At 42.4% G+C, this 13,072-nt stretch overlaps 1 protein-coding gene across 12 annotated transcripts in view; it reads right to left on the bottom strand.

The window, feature by feature from the left end:
• Positions 1–8,796, bottom strand: part of SLC41A2 (solute carrier family 41 member 2) — a 178,814-nt gene extending 170,018 nt beyond the window's left edge. For 2 of the 12 annotated variants that reach the window (XR_014313863.1, XM_082739080.1), the window contains exon 1: positions 8,556–8,787. The gene's annotated coding sequence lies outside the window, so the exon portion shown is untranslated. Of the gene's footprint in view, positions 1–8,496 lie in introns of all 12 variants that reach the window. The other 10 variants (XM_082739089.1, XM_082739081.1, XR_014313864.1 and 7 more) reach the window with 9 other exon arrangements.
• Positions 8,797–13,072: the final 4,276 nt, after the last annotated feature.

The following is a 13,072-nucleotide window of genomic DNA, read 5'->3' as shown; positions in this document are numbered from 1 at the left end:
AAAAAATCCAATGTTCAAAAAAAAAAAAATCCAATGTTCAAGAAATATCAACACACTAATGATAATGACAGTAGTTAAGAGTTTGGGCTCCAAAGTCAAACTGCTTTGGCTTAAATTCTGACTTTCATTAGCTGTGGGACTATGCCTCTACACCTCAGTTTCCTCATGAAAAAAAAACCTCCCTCATTGGGTTTTTCTGAAGATTAAGTGACTTAATACACGTAAAGTACGTAGATCAGTGTATTAAGCCCTCAAAAATGTTAATTATCAGCATCATTAGTCATAATTCTTTCTATACTTTTATAAAACATTCAAAACCTAATTTTCCATCCCTTTTGCCCCTTATTAAGGAATATATACAATGCCATATGATCACAAAAATATTATACATCGCTGTATTGAACCCCCGGCTTGTAATCTGCAGGTCCACTGTTCTGTTCCAATTGTCTTTAAAAAAATCAATTGAGGTTTAATATTTACCTTTTATATAATTTATCACAGCCTTTTTTTTTTTTTAAAGATTTATTTATTTATTTGAGAGAGAGACAGCCAGCAAGGCGGGGATGGGAAGAGGGAGAGAGAAACTTTTCTGCAGACTTCTGTTCAGCACAGAGCCCAAAGCAGGTTTTGGTCTCACAACCCTGAGATTATGACCTGAACTGAAACCAAGAGCTGGACACTTAACTGACTGTGTAATCCAGGTGCCTCTAGCCCATCCTACTTTTAATTTAATTAATTAAACTGCCAGCAAGCTATAAAGTGTTGTGTATATATACTGACCACTATGTACACATACACTACACAGTACTTATATATCCCAAGACAAGACAGGTCTTTAGGAAACCAGTGTTTTAAAAGAAAAAAAAAATGAAAGCTGGAATAGGAAGTAGCTGTAATACCATTGTTAGGTTTACATATCATCTCTGATGGATTTTTTTCATTTTCATCTACCATTTTAAAAAGAGATCTTAATCCAGCAAACTGGATTCAAGTTATTTGACACAGCTGATTGCTCAAGAATGAAAATCACTCCTTCTTAAAGTTCATTCTGAATTCACAGGTGAACTCTGCATTTTCTTTACTCAACTAATAAATGAGCAAGTATTTACTGAACACCCAGAGATGTAGCTGTATCATAAAGTGCCTTTTTTTATAAGTGACTCGTAAAGCTGCAGAAGGAAGAGACCACTTCTTTTTTTAGTAGCTGCCCACCCCTCAACGCCCTTACTTTGCTAAAAACATTATTGCCTTTATCTACATGAAGGTCATCCTTTACTAGTTTATGAGGTTTTGATACAAAATTCTACATATTTCCCAGTCAGTATTACTCAAAATGTGGGTGTTCACTAAAAGTATGTTGAAAGAAGGAATGAGCAAAACAAATGGTGAGCAGAACCTTAAAGGACAACTAAGATTTAGAGAGATGGGCGAGAAAAAGGCAGGAGTGGGGGGGGGGGGGAGGACAAGGTGACCAGTTAGCAGTGAGAAGAGTACTGGAGAAATAAGTAAACAGGTCTGTATGGAACATTCCCGTCCCCGTGCAGCAAAATGGTAGACTGGGTAAGATCTGGAATTCCTGATCTGGAATCCCCTAGGGGACTTAGGACTTCATTTTCTAAATTAGGCCCATAGTTCTGTTTTGTTTTGTTTTGTTTTTAAAATTTTTAATTAATTTTTTATTTTTTATAAACATATATTTTTATCCCCCGGGGTACAGGTGTGTGAATCACCAGGTTTACACACTTCACAGCACTCACCAAAGCACATACCCTCCCCAATGTCCATAATCCCACCCCCTTCAAACACTTCGTTTTAATGCAGAGCAATTATTTGTTTAAATTAAACCCTATATGAAATCCCTACATATAAAATTGAACAAACGAAGCGGTATAGGGTTTCGCAACCTGGTTCCCATCCACTTGGTCTTCAGCTACCCAACTTCAGAAGAACCAGGAGACCCCTCCTGGGAGCAAAACTCAAAAACTACTGGGTTAGAGAAAAGTCTGGAAGGACAGATACCAAAGTGCTCAGAGTATTTACTTCTAAAGAACTAGGTTGGCCTATGTTGGGGGTGGGGTGTATTGTAAGGACGGACTTGAAATACCCTTTTCCCTTTTTAAATCTTGCATATGTTTGTATTATTTGAATTTCTCCTCACATTGAGCACTTTTTATTTTTTAATTTAAGAAGTAATAAATAAGAGACCATTGCTCTGAAATAGCACTTTTAATGGTTAAACTTCAAGGGCATTGCCACATTTTAATGAATCATTTCCCTATAGTGGAACATTTTCTTAGCTAAATTACACTGTAATGAAAATGAACATCTTTGTGCATAATAATTTCCCATATTTAGAATTATTTCCTTAGCATAAATTTATACAAGTTGGCAGTTTCAATTGAGGTTCTACGATGCACTGTTTAAAATAGGACTCTGTAGAACATAAAAATATAAAATGCAGTAAGTATCTTTAAAAAGCCATTCCATATTAGCAAAATTAGATTCCAGAACTCATGTTTAAGCTACATAAAATCTAATTTACAAAACTAATTAGCCAAGTTTCCACATCTCAAAAGTATATTAAAGAGAAATCTGAATCAGAACTTGAAATCTCTCTACCTTTCATGAATTTTTCATAACTTCTCTTGCCACTTATCGAAAACATACACTTAAAAGAATTTTTCCTTCACAGTTGGGTTTCACAATCTAATTCTGTGAAGTCACAGTACTGTGACAGTACAATCATTCTCTGGCAACAAACTGACATCATTAAGATTCTTATTTGTTGGTTCTTTGGGGTATATGGATGTTCTATTTTTACTTCTTTTAAGACCAAAATTTATTTTCTACTGCCTCTCCATTAAGCTCATAAGATTGATACATTTTAATCTAATTTATTCTCTTTCCTCCTAGCCATCTTTATAAAACTGTCTTTTGGTGAGTGCTCAGAAAAATGCCGATCCAAACAAAATACAAACAACCTCTCGTCAATAATCTGTCACTGCTCTGCACTCCCTGGGAAGAAAAACTCCCAGATCAGAGAGTCTGTTGTTCTTTTTCATCTCTCTGCTCCTGTTTTAATATAAGAGTGCTTTTTGTTAAATTACCTTTTAAGTAAATCAGTATGGTTCTATCACTAACATGATTCCAACGAAGAAAAGAAGAATTTCCAATGAAACTTTTTCCTTTTTCCAAAAGCAAGTGTTAATAGAAATGCCAAGGTCACTTCTACTACTATGTAACAGTTTTAAAATTAAGACTCTTTAGACTCTATCAACAAAGATTTGCTTAGTCCCTACTGGGTACCAAGCATTAAGCTAAATACCAGCGGTTCAACATGAGTAAAACATAAGCAAGATCTACTCTTACAGACCTTTCCATCAGTGCAAAGGCACTTAGGCAGACTATAAATCTTTATGAAATGGGAGGTTCCAGTACCAAAAATAGTGGAAGGATTCTTTAGAAAAAATAGATTAGAACTAACTTTGGGATACCTGCAACATGGAGCCAAAGAATTTGTATTTTATATTCAAATAGAGAAAAGCCTGGGCACTCAAAGGGATCTTCAGAAAATAGTCATCTATTTAGGCCCTTCTTGAAACTTTCAGTGGCTTCTCACTTCCTCTAAGATAAATGCCAATTCTTTAATAAGCCTAACTAAATCCTGCTTTATTATCATCCCCACCCACCCAAGACCTCTGGCTGTCATCACACAGGGCTTTTTCTCTGTTTGCCTTGTTGCAGATTTTCAAAGTTTACCTATCACAATCTAGTAACTATGTGTGACACATGCTTCTATGTGATTTCTTTTTTTAAAATGCAGGTCACGGGGTGCCTGGGTGGCTCAGTGGGTTAAGCCTCTGCCTTCAGCTCAGGTCATGATCTCGGGGTCCTGGGATCGAGCCCCGCATCAGGCTCTCTGCTCGGCAGGGAGCCTGCTTCTTCCTCTCTCTCTCTGCCTACTTGTGATCTCTGTCTGTCAAATAAATAAATAAAATCTTTAAAAAATAAAAATAAAAATAAAATAAAATGCAGGTCACAACCCACTCCACTGAACTGACAATCTACTCGTGAGTGCCTAGCTGTCTGCAGTTTGAAAAATATTTTAGTCTACCACCCTCTTTCTTATTGACTTTTGCATTACGTTCTTTTTTCCTGAAAACTCTTGCTTTTACGTGGCTACATCCTATTCTACTTTGTGACCTTAGGTTGTTTTGTTTTGTTTTGTTTTGTTTAAGATTTTATTTATTTGTCAGAGAGCGGGAGGGAGCACAAGCAGGGGGAGCAGCAGGTGGAGGGAGAATCAGGCTCCCCGCTGAGCAAGAAGCCTGATCCAGGACTTGATCCCAGAACTCTGGGAACCAGACCTGAGGCAAAGGCAGAAGCTTAACGGACTGAGCCACAGGTGTCCCTGTGACCTTAGCTCTTAACCATCACTTCCCCAACCCTCCTAGATAAGGTCTCCCTTCTCTGTGGTCCCAAAGTACCCCAAACTTTCTAACACTTATTATACTTTACTGTAACTGTTCTGCACTAGTTGTCTTTGCAGGCTGCAAACTCCATGAAAGTAAGGACTCATTCCTCTTCACTGCCGAACCCCAAGGGCCTAGACTAGTGCCTATTACATATTCGACAGTCCGTAAATATTCGAGGAATAAAAAAGTTAGGATATAGACTTAATAATCTATGTATTTAACCACACAATGAAAAGATCAGCCACTTAAAAACTGTTCAGAGGTTTAGCTACTTCCAAGGAAAATAAATTCTCAGTTCCTATTTTGTAAAGTATTAAATTCCTAGGCTAGACCACAAAACACACACAACACAGTTAACTGATAAGAGGACCTCCGTATTTCCCTCTCTACAAAGACAACAGGACTTTCACTCCCCTCAGTAGAAGAACACGGGATTAAAGGGGTGCTTTTCTTTCTCTTTACCCCATCAGCAATTCCTGGAGAAAGTGACTGACCTAAGCGCTAAGACTGAGATAAAGGTCAATATTCCAGACAGGCCCCTCCCCCGAACTCTCACTGGCTCTCTCCCACTTGGATGCCTTCAAGGCAAGTTTTCCTTTCCATTCCAGCTCCTAGGAGGGCAACTTCCTGATCAAGAACTTTCCCTCCCTGCAGGGGAGACCTGACCCACAGCTTTTTAAGTGCTACAGTTTCCTCTGGGTAGGTAAATTAAGAAGGAAAAGATTAAGCACAGATCTAAACTAAATTCTCCAATTCAGCTTTACCAGAAGTAACAATGAAACTGTATTTTAACAGCATTTTAATCTTCATCTGGTTTCTTGACCCTGATCTCAACTTGACCAGAATGTGGAGACAGGGGGAGTATAATTAACATACTGAAAAGCTTACACATGAACAGTATTCATTGCAGTCTGACTTCTGGGTCCTAGGAGAAGAGTACCATGGAGAAGCAAGGTGGGGGAAAGGGGAAGAGGAGTGAAATAAAGAAGGTTCCTCTACCTATTCCTATTTAGAATTTCCCTTGGGCAAAAAACGTCTACATAGGTTGAATCTATTTTAATATCTCACAACCTTTCCTTCCAAATTCTCATTCTTGTTTTTCTTTTCTCTTCTTCCAGAGCCTTTATGCTATCCAAAGATCTCCATTTTCAACACCCACTTTTAGAAATACTACAAATTTTGTCAAACCTCCGAAATGTAATATGATCGCTACTACTTACCTCTCCTATCTTTACTCAGGTCAAAATTCCCATTTCCTCAGTGTAGCTGATCAGGGGGAAAGCAATCTGATTAAATCCATTCACATTACAATAGAATAACTGATGGACAGTCCTAGCCCTTGATCCCTACTGGAGATATATGTTTTATTTTCATATATATTTTAAAACACACATACACACATACATTATTCTTAAGCTATAGAAATGTAATTATAGTAATCTCAGAGAAAAGATGTGAGGTGCCTAGATGCTCGCGATGAAGGAGGCAGGTCTGCTCTGACCAGCATTTCCCAGGGATCCTGTTCCCAAAATTGTTCCCATTTTACACTGCCCTCGACATTCAGTCCTCAGTAAGTCATAAAAACTCCAGGGTGTGAAGAAGGCCAGCTTGGAAAACATCTGTAGCTCTGGGAGACTTTTATATCCATTGGGTGAGTTAGTAACAATCCCTATTAGGGTGAACAAGTTATCTCCAATATTCTAATAATCATTCCATTAGCTAAAAGAAAAACATACACTCAGGTTACATACTGAAATTATTCATTCTACTAAGAAAGTCAGTGAGGCATAAAAGGGTTAAATAACATTTCCATTGTTTTATAATTTAGTAGTTGAGAAGCAGGATTGGACTGACCTTCATACTTTTAATCAGTTGCTTATCCATAATTCCACTTGGCAATCTTTAGTTTTATTTTCTATAACACTTCTGAAATTTGGAAGTAAAATTTTTTTGAACAGTTACATTAAAACAATAGGAAAATGAGCTTGAACTCCTGAGAGGCAGGTGCCATGTCTTTTTCAGTGGTTTTTGCTATAAAAGAGTGAAGGCTAACAACGAATTTGTGTGTACTCAGAAATTAACCACAAAAGCAGCCTAGCTGCGTTCATTTAGCTGTAAGTGGCTCTTAACTTCAGTGCCACCAAAAATATTTATTTGCCACCACCAGATGGGTCTAACTGTGTAAAAGACGACAAAAACTTAGGAAAACAAGATCTTCCACTTTGCCTGAGAAGTTAAGCAAATGAAATTTTAACTGAATAATTGGTGTTTGCCATTCTTTAGTATTTTGTTTAGCCAGCCATCAAAATAAATTCTTTGTAATTCAAGTGATAACTGGGACTGTTTTCAAACCAAGCAATGAATATATGAAAACACCAGCTGTGTGTGGTCTCTCTTGAATCTGGTCATAGCATACCTTTTGTGGCTTTTCTCAAGAGAATAGAAAGGGAAACAGGAGGAAAGATGATCAAGAATTGACAGGTAAGGTATTCTGGAAAACATCAATGGCCCTTACTCCATTTTCCCCAAGTAGAAGCATTATGTTGCCTGCTATCAGGTTGGTTGGCTTTTTTTTTTTTTTTTTTGTCAGTATTAGCCCTCAGACCTAAATTTTTTTCCATAAATAACATAATACAACAATTTAAAAAAAATACCCAACATGAAAATAAGAAAGAAAACAGATAATCACATCAAAATATGTACAAAGGATTTGAATAGACATTTCTCCAAAGAAGCTATATGAAGAGCAAGTAAGCATGTGAGAAGACCCTCAATACGATTAGCTCCGAGGTAAATGCAAATCAGTATCACTTCACACCCACTAGAATGGCTGTAACAAGAACTAGCCAACAGATCATCACAAGTGTCGGTGAATACCAGGAGAAACTGGAACCTTCATACAGCGTTTGGCCGGAATGTAAAAGGATGCCTTCTACTATACAAAAGTTTGGCAGTTTCACAAAAAGTTAAACACGCAGACACCCAAGAGAAATGAAAGCATATGCTCACATAAAAACCTGCACACAAATGTTTACGGCAGCGGTGTTATTCACAAGAGCCAAAACGTGTAAACATCCTGAATGTCCATGAATGGACAAACAGTATGTGATATTATGGTACACTGATGCAATGGAATATTATCCAGCCATAAAAAAAAGAATAAAGTTCTGATACACCCTACAACATGAACGGACGTTGGAAACATTTTGCTACGTCAAAGAAGCCAGACACCAAAAGCCACATATTGTAGGATTCCTTTTATATGAAATTTCCAAACTAGGCACATCCATAGAGAAAAAAAGTAGATTAGCAACTGCCAGAGGGTGGGGTAAAGGAGAAATGAGAAATGACTGCTAATGGGTACGGGGTTTCACTCTGAGGTGATGAAAATGTTCAGGATAGTGGTGATAGTTGCAAAACTTTGTGACTAGAGTAAAAGCCACACTTTAAAAAGATGAATTTTATGGTATGGGCAGTGTATCTCAGTTAAAAAAAAAAAAAAAAACCAAGTGTTCATTTACAGAAAGATGACATATATGTGTAACAGATCCGTAAAGGTAATATACATAATTGTGTACAAAAACGTAATCGCCTAATGCAGATGAATGTTTGTTTTTTTTTTCTTTGTTTTTTGTTTTTTTTTTTTTTAACTGAGATACATTTCACTTACATAAAAGAACGAGAGCAGGCGGTGAGACGGAGCAACTGCCGAGCCCCGAAGCGGTGGAGCTGGGGTGTGCCCGAGTCCGCGGGGCGGCGTCTCCATCCGAGCTCACCTTCCACCGGTCCCGCAGCCACCCCCCCCGCTGCCGGGCCCAGCGTCCCGGGCCACCCGCCCACCCGCAGCTGCCCGGCTCCACCGTCCGCGCCCAGGGCCAGCCGAGGTGGGGCAGGCGCGGGGACCCCGGGGGAGGGGGCCCGGCGGCTCCCGAGGGGCGCGCAGCCGCCCCGCACAGCCCGGGCCCTCCCGCGCCCCGGCCGCAGGGTCCCAGCCCGGGCCCACCCCACCTCCCTCCAGTACCTGGGATGCGCCCGAACCCCGCGCCGCGGCCACAGCCCAGACTTCCCCTCCATTATCACCTGCCCCGGAGCGCGGCCGCGCCGGCCGGTGTGAGCAGAGGGGACCCCGCCTCCTCAGACGCGACCTCGGCTCCCGGGGCGGGGGGGTGGAAGGAGCGTTCACCTAGTGCCCCCGCGGCGGCGCGGCGGCTGCCCCCGGCCGCGGCTCCTTCCTGCTGGCGCGCCTCCTCGCGCCCTCGCGGCCCCGCGCTGACAGCCCGGGAGCCGGCGCCCGCGGCCCGCTCGCTCCCCGCCCCCGCGCGGCCGCCCCGCGCACGCGCAGCCCCGCCGCCGCCCGAGGGGAAGCGAGCGCCTGGTGATGTGGCCGCGGGGGCGGCGACCGGGAGCGCGAGCACCGCCCCTCCCCGACCCCCGGCCGCACCCTGAAAGCCACCGCCCGGGGGAGCGGGTTGGAGGACAGGACGGGGGAGTCTTTAGGGAACCGTACCCCGGAGAGAAGGACTGTGGCCTTTCGGCAGCGCCCTGTCATCCCCGCAGACCCACGCCCATCCACATCGCAGCTGCTCCTAGGTCCGAACCCCCAAATCTATGACTCATGATTTCTGTGCTCAGACCAGGGGCCTCCTGGTGGCTGCGTTCGTGTTTCCTTCTCGCAGACTGGAATGAAAACCAAGGCGGCTGTAACTCTGTGCTGGCCTTTACGCAGAGCCTCGCTGAAGGCGCGGTGCCTCGCCGAGGACGGAGAGACGAGGGGGTGCACCAGTAGCGGATGGGATTGCGGGCCGCTCCCAGCACCATCCCAGGGCAGCGAGGTGTAGACGCCACCTGCATGGGCAGCGAGGTGTAGAGGCCAAGTGCATGGGCGCAGAGGAGATGACTGGGATGCCAATACTTTTCCAAGCTCGCCACAGTCCAGGTGAAAGTGACCAAAGTTTGCACCGTAACCACCTCCCTCCCCCATCCCAGACCTCTTACCTAACTATTGAGCCCCTTAGGTATGACTCAGGTAATGGCCTGTGCGGGCGGGATACTCCAGGGACTGTCCTCAGGCACTTATTCCCAAAGGCTGTCATTTTAAAAATGACACAGCTAGTGGCCCTCTTTTCCTCAGAGCAGAGCTCCCACTGTCCAACAGTGACTTAGTACCAGCTTTTCAGATGCTAAGGGGCACCAGAGCGTACATTTATCCAGTTTTTTATTTTTCCTTTTTGTTTTTGTGCTTTGCAATCAGCTTGAGTTTTGACCTTAACCTTCTGGGTGAAGTGTGTTCATGGACCTGTCTTGACCATCTGCAGTAATGCCTTTTACAATGGCGAAAGCGGCTGTTCTTCACAATCTAAACACCGTTAGGAATGAAAGGATAATTGCAAAGAATACGGAAAAACAGGGCTCTGACTGTATTTTGAAGTGGGGTTTGTTCTCACTGTTCTGAACCATATTATCACTTGCAGGTAAATAGCTGTTCTTAGAAGTTTGCCTGTAGTAAAACTCCAACCAGGTAAGTGTACCTCCCCGGAAGTGTGCCGTCTTTGGAGACTTCTGCACTAAGTTTTAATCAGAGAAACCGCCCTCTCCCAGTTTTGAAAATCTACCACCATTTTTTTTCCCTCACTGATTCTGAGTGGGTGGTTTCAGCTGTCCTAAATTTCATTAGGTGGGAAGCCTTCGTCTTACAGGGTGCTGTCATTCTGTGTACCACAATATAGTGAGTATTTTTTAGATATTTTAAGCTCTAAGTTGGAATCCAAATCCAAACTAAATTTCAACTCTGGAAATAGCTCAGGGTAGAATTGGGTCAAAAGACACCCCTTTCTGAAAAATTAGATCCTAATGTGTGCCGGCAACAATGCTCACATCACTACTTCCTCTTCTGCCTGACAGCTGGCAAGTTAAATTGTGAAGCAAGTGGCTTAGAATTGAAGATCTGCATTAATCACTGCTGCGATGATTGCTAGAAGAAAACCTGGGAGCTAGAGTGTGTAACAATGGGACTTGTCTGTTCTCTCTAGGGGTAAAAAAGATCTCTTTGAGGAAGTGACATTTAATCGGACCCTTGAAGAATAAGGAAGAGTAGGTCTGACAACAAAAGGAAAGGGGTGGGGAGTGCACTTGTTGCTGTGGAAACCGCAGGTTTGAAGGCTCTTGGATAGGAAGGGACTCCACCTGTGGCTAGAATGAGGCGGCTAGTGTTGAAGGAGCTGTGGCTACGTGGCTTGAGGGCCATGGTGAAAATTTTGGACCTAATCCAAAAGACAAAAGGAAGCCACTAAGGAGTTGGAGAGACTCCATCTGCGCTGGATCCAATTCGTGTTTGCAAATGACGTTTCTGGCGGCAGTGTGGGAACTGAGGAAGAAGGGAGCAGCAGAGGGTGTGTGACAATCAGTCCGCAGGTATGGGAGAGTAGAAGATGGTGGATCAAGGTCATCAATCAGAATTAGATCTATAAGTGCCTAATCATTGCCTGCATGTGAAAGGTGGGGGAATGAAAAGTGCCCAAAAGGGTGCCTGGGTGGCTCAGTTGGTTAAGAGACTGCCTTCCGCTTAGGTCATGATCCTGGAGTCCCAGGATCGAGTCCTGCATCAGGCTGTTTGACAGGGAGTCTGCTTCTCCCTCGGACCCTCCCCTTTCTCATGCATGCTCGCTCTCTCTCTCTCTCTCTCTCTCTCATACACACACACTCTATCTCTCAAATAAATAAAATCATTAAAAAAATAAAGAAAGAAAGAAAATTGTCCCAAAATGACTCCCAGGTTTCTAGCGTGAGTTCATCCCATTCCTGAGGATGGGGAGTCTGGAGGGGGAGGTCTCAAGGGGACAAGTTTGAGTTGCTTTAAATATGTTGAGTTTGCTGTCTCTATGAGACATCCAAGTGAAGATGCTGAGTATATATTTACAAAATATATACACAAAGTAGAGATCTGGACGGAAGATGAAATCAAACCTAAATGTTTAGAGAGCAAGGAATATGACTTGCTTGTAAGAACTTAACATCTAAACTTTAGAAAAAATGAATAGAAGTGAAGGGTACCTAATACTATGTGTGAGACAATCCACAGACAATATTTTTATTTTATCCTTTACACCCTATGTGGATGGTATTGTAATCGCATTTTTCATATAAGGACACTAAGGGTTAAATCTTTGGTCTAATTTACTTGAATTCTCAATTAAATAAGACCAATTGAATAAGAATCTCTGTTGGTAATTCTGATGATCACTGAGGTTTAGAAACTTAAAAGTGCAGACTGCTTGAAAGTGGTCACACAAACCATATAAAACACCTATTTTAAACAAAGATTAAAATAAGATAAAATAAAATAAAATAAGAAACCATGATTCCAAGAACATATAGCCAATGCAGCAAATGTTTGTGGATACATGTCCCTGTTTCTTTCACCTAAGCACCCCCCCCATTATCAGTGCCCTTCCTGGGAAACTCTGGAATGTTCATTTGTACATTCATGCAGTAAGAAGTTATGGTGAACCTACTACTGTGTCCCAAATAACAACAGTCATTCACTTATTCATAAATATTTATTGAGCACTTACTAAACACCATGCTGTTTCATGCTCTGGGAATATATCAGTGAACAAAATAAACAGATGCCTGCCCTACAGAGTTTACATTCAGGTGGGGAAAGACAGACATGTACGTGCATATGAATACAGGTATCTGTATACAGGTATATATGTAGAAAGATGTATATATCCCACACGGCAATAACTACAATAAATACAGATAAAACAGGAGAAAGAGTTGGAGAGTTCAGGGTATAGAGAGGAGGGGAGACAGTTTTATACAGGGCAATCCATAGAGGTCTTGCTGGTTTGAGCAGAAAGGAGTGAGGGAGCAACTATGCTATCTTGAGAAGGTACAGCAATCACAAAGGTCCTGAGGCAGAAGTGTGTGTGAGGTGTTCAAGATACAGCAAGGAGTCCTGTGCGGCTGGAATGAGAAGTAGCTAGAAGCAGGTCATGAGGCTTGTAGGCCATTGCAGGTAAGATCTTTGGGTTTCACTGTGAGAGAGACAGGAACCACTGAAAGGGGATGGGCAGAGAAATGGCCCACTCTCACAGTTTCAAAGGGATGACTATGGAGAGCTGAGTGAGGAGGCAAGGGTGGAAGCAAGATGACCAGTAAGGATGCTGTTCCAATAACCCGGGGGTAGCTGGGAGACTCAGTCAATTAAGCATCTGCTTGTGGCTCAGGTCTTGACCCCCAGGGTCCTGAGTTTGAGTCCTTCATTGGGCTCCTTGCTCAGTAGGGAGCCTGCTTCTCCCTCTGCCTGTCGCTCCCCCTGCTTGTGCTCTGTCTCTCACACACACAAATAAATAAATGAAATCTTAAAAAAAAAAATCCAGGTGAGAGAGATGGCAGCACAGACCAGGGGGGTCAAAGAGGAAGTGGTAGGAAGGTACAGCACTCTGGGTCATTTGACAGGAGAGCTCACAGGCAAGATTTGCTAATGGATTGAGTGATGGGGAAGAGAAAAAAAAGAAAGAGAAAGGCCGTTAAGGATGTCTCCAAAGGTTTTGGCTCAAGCAGTTGGAAGATTGGAGTTGCCATTTGCCAAA

The sequence above is a fragment of the Mustela nivalis genome (assembly GCF_964662115.1).
Source record: "Mustela nivalis genome assembly, chromosome: 7".
Lineage (NCBI taxonomy): Eukaryota > Metazoa > Chordata > Mammalia > Carnivora > Mustelidae > Mustela > Mustela nivalis.
The sequence above is the reverse complement of the archived record's forward strand: the minus strand, read 5'-3'. Positions and strand labels throughout refer to the sequence as shown.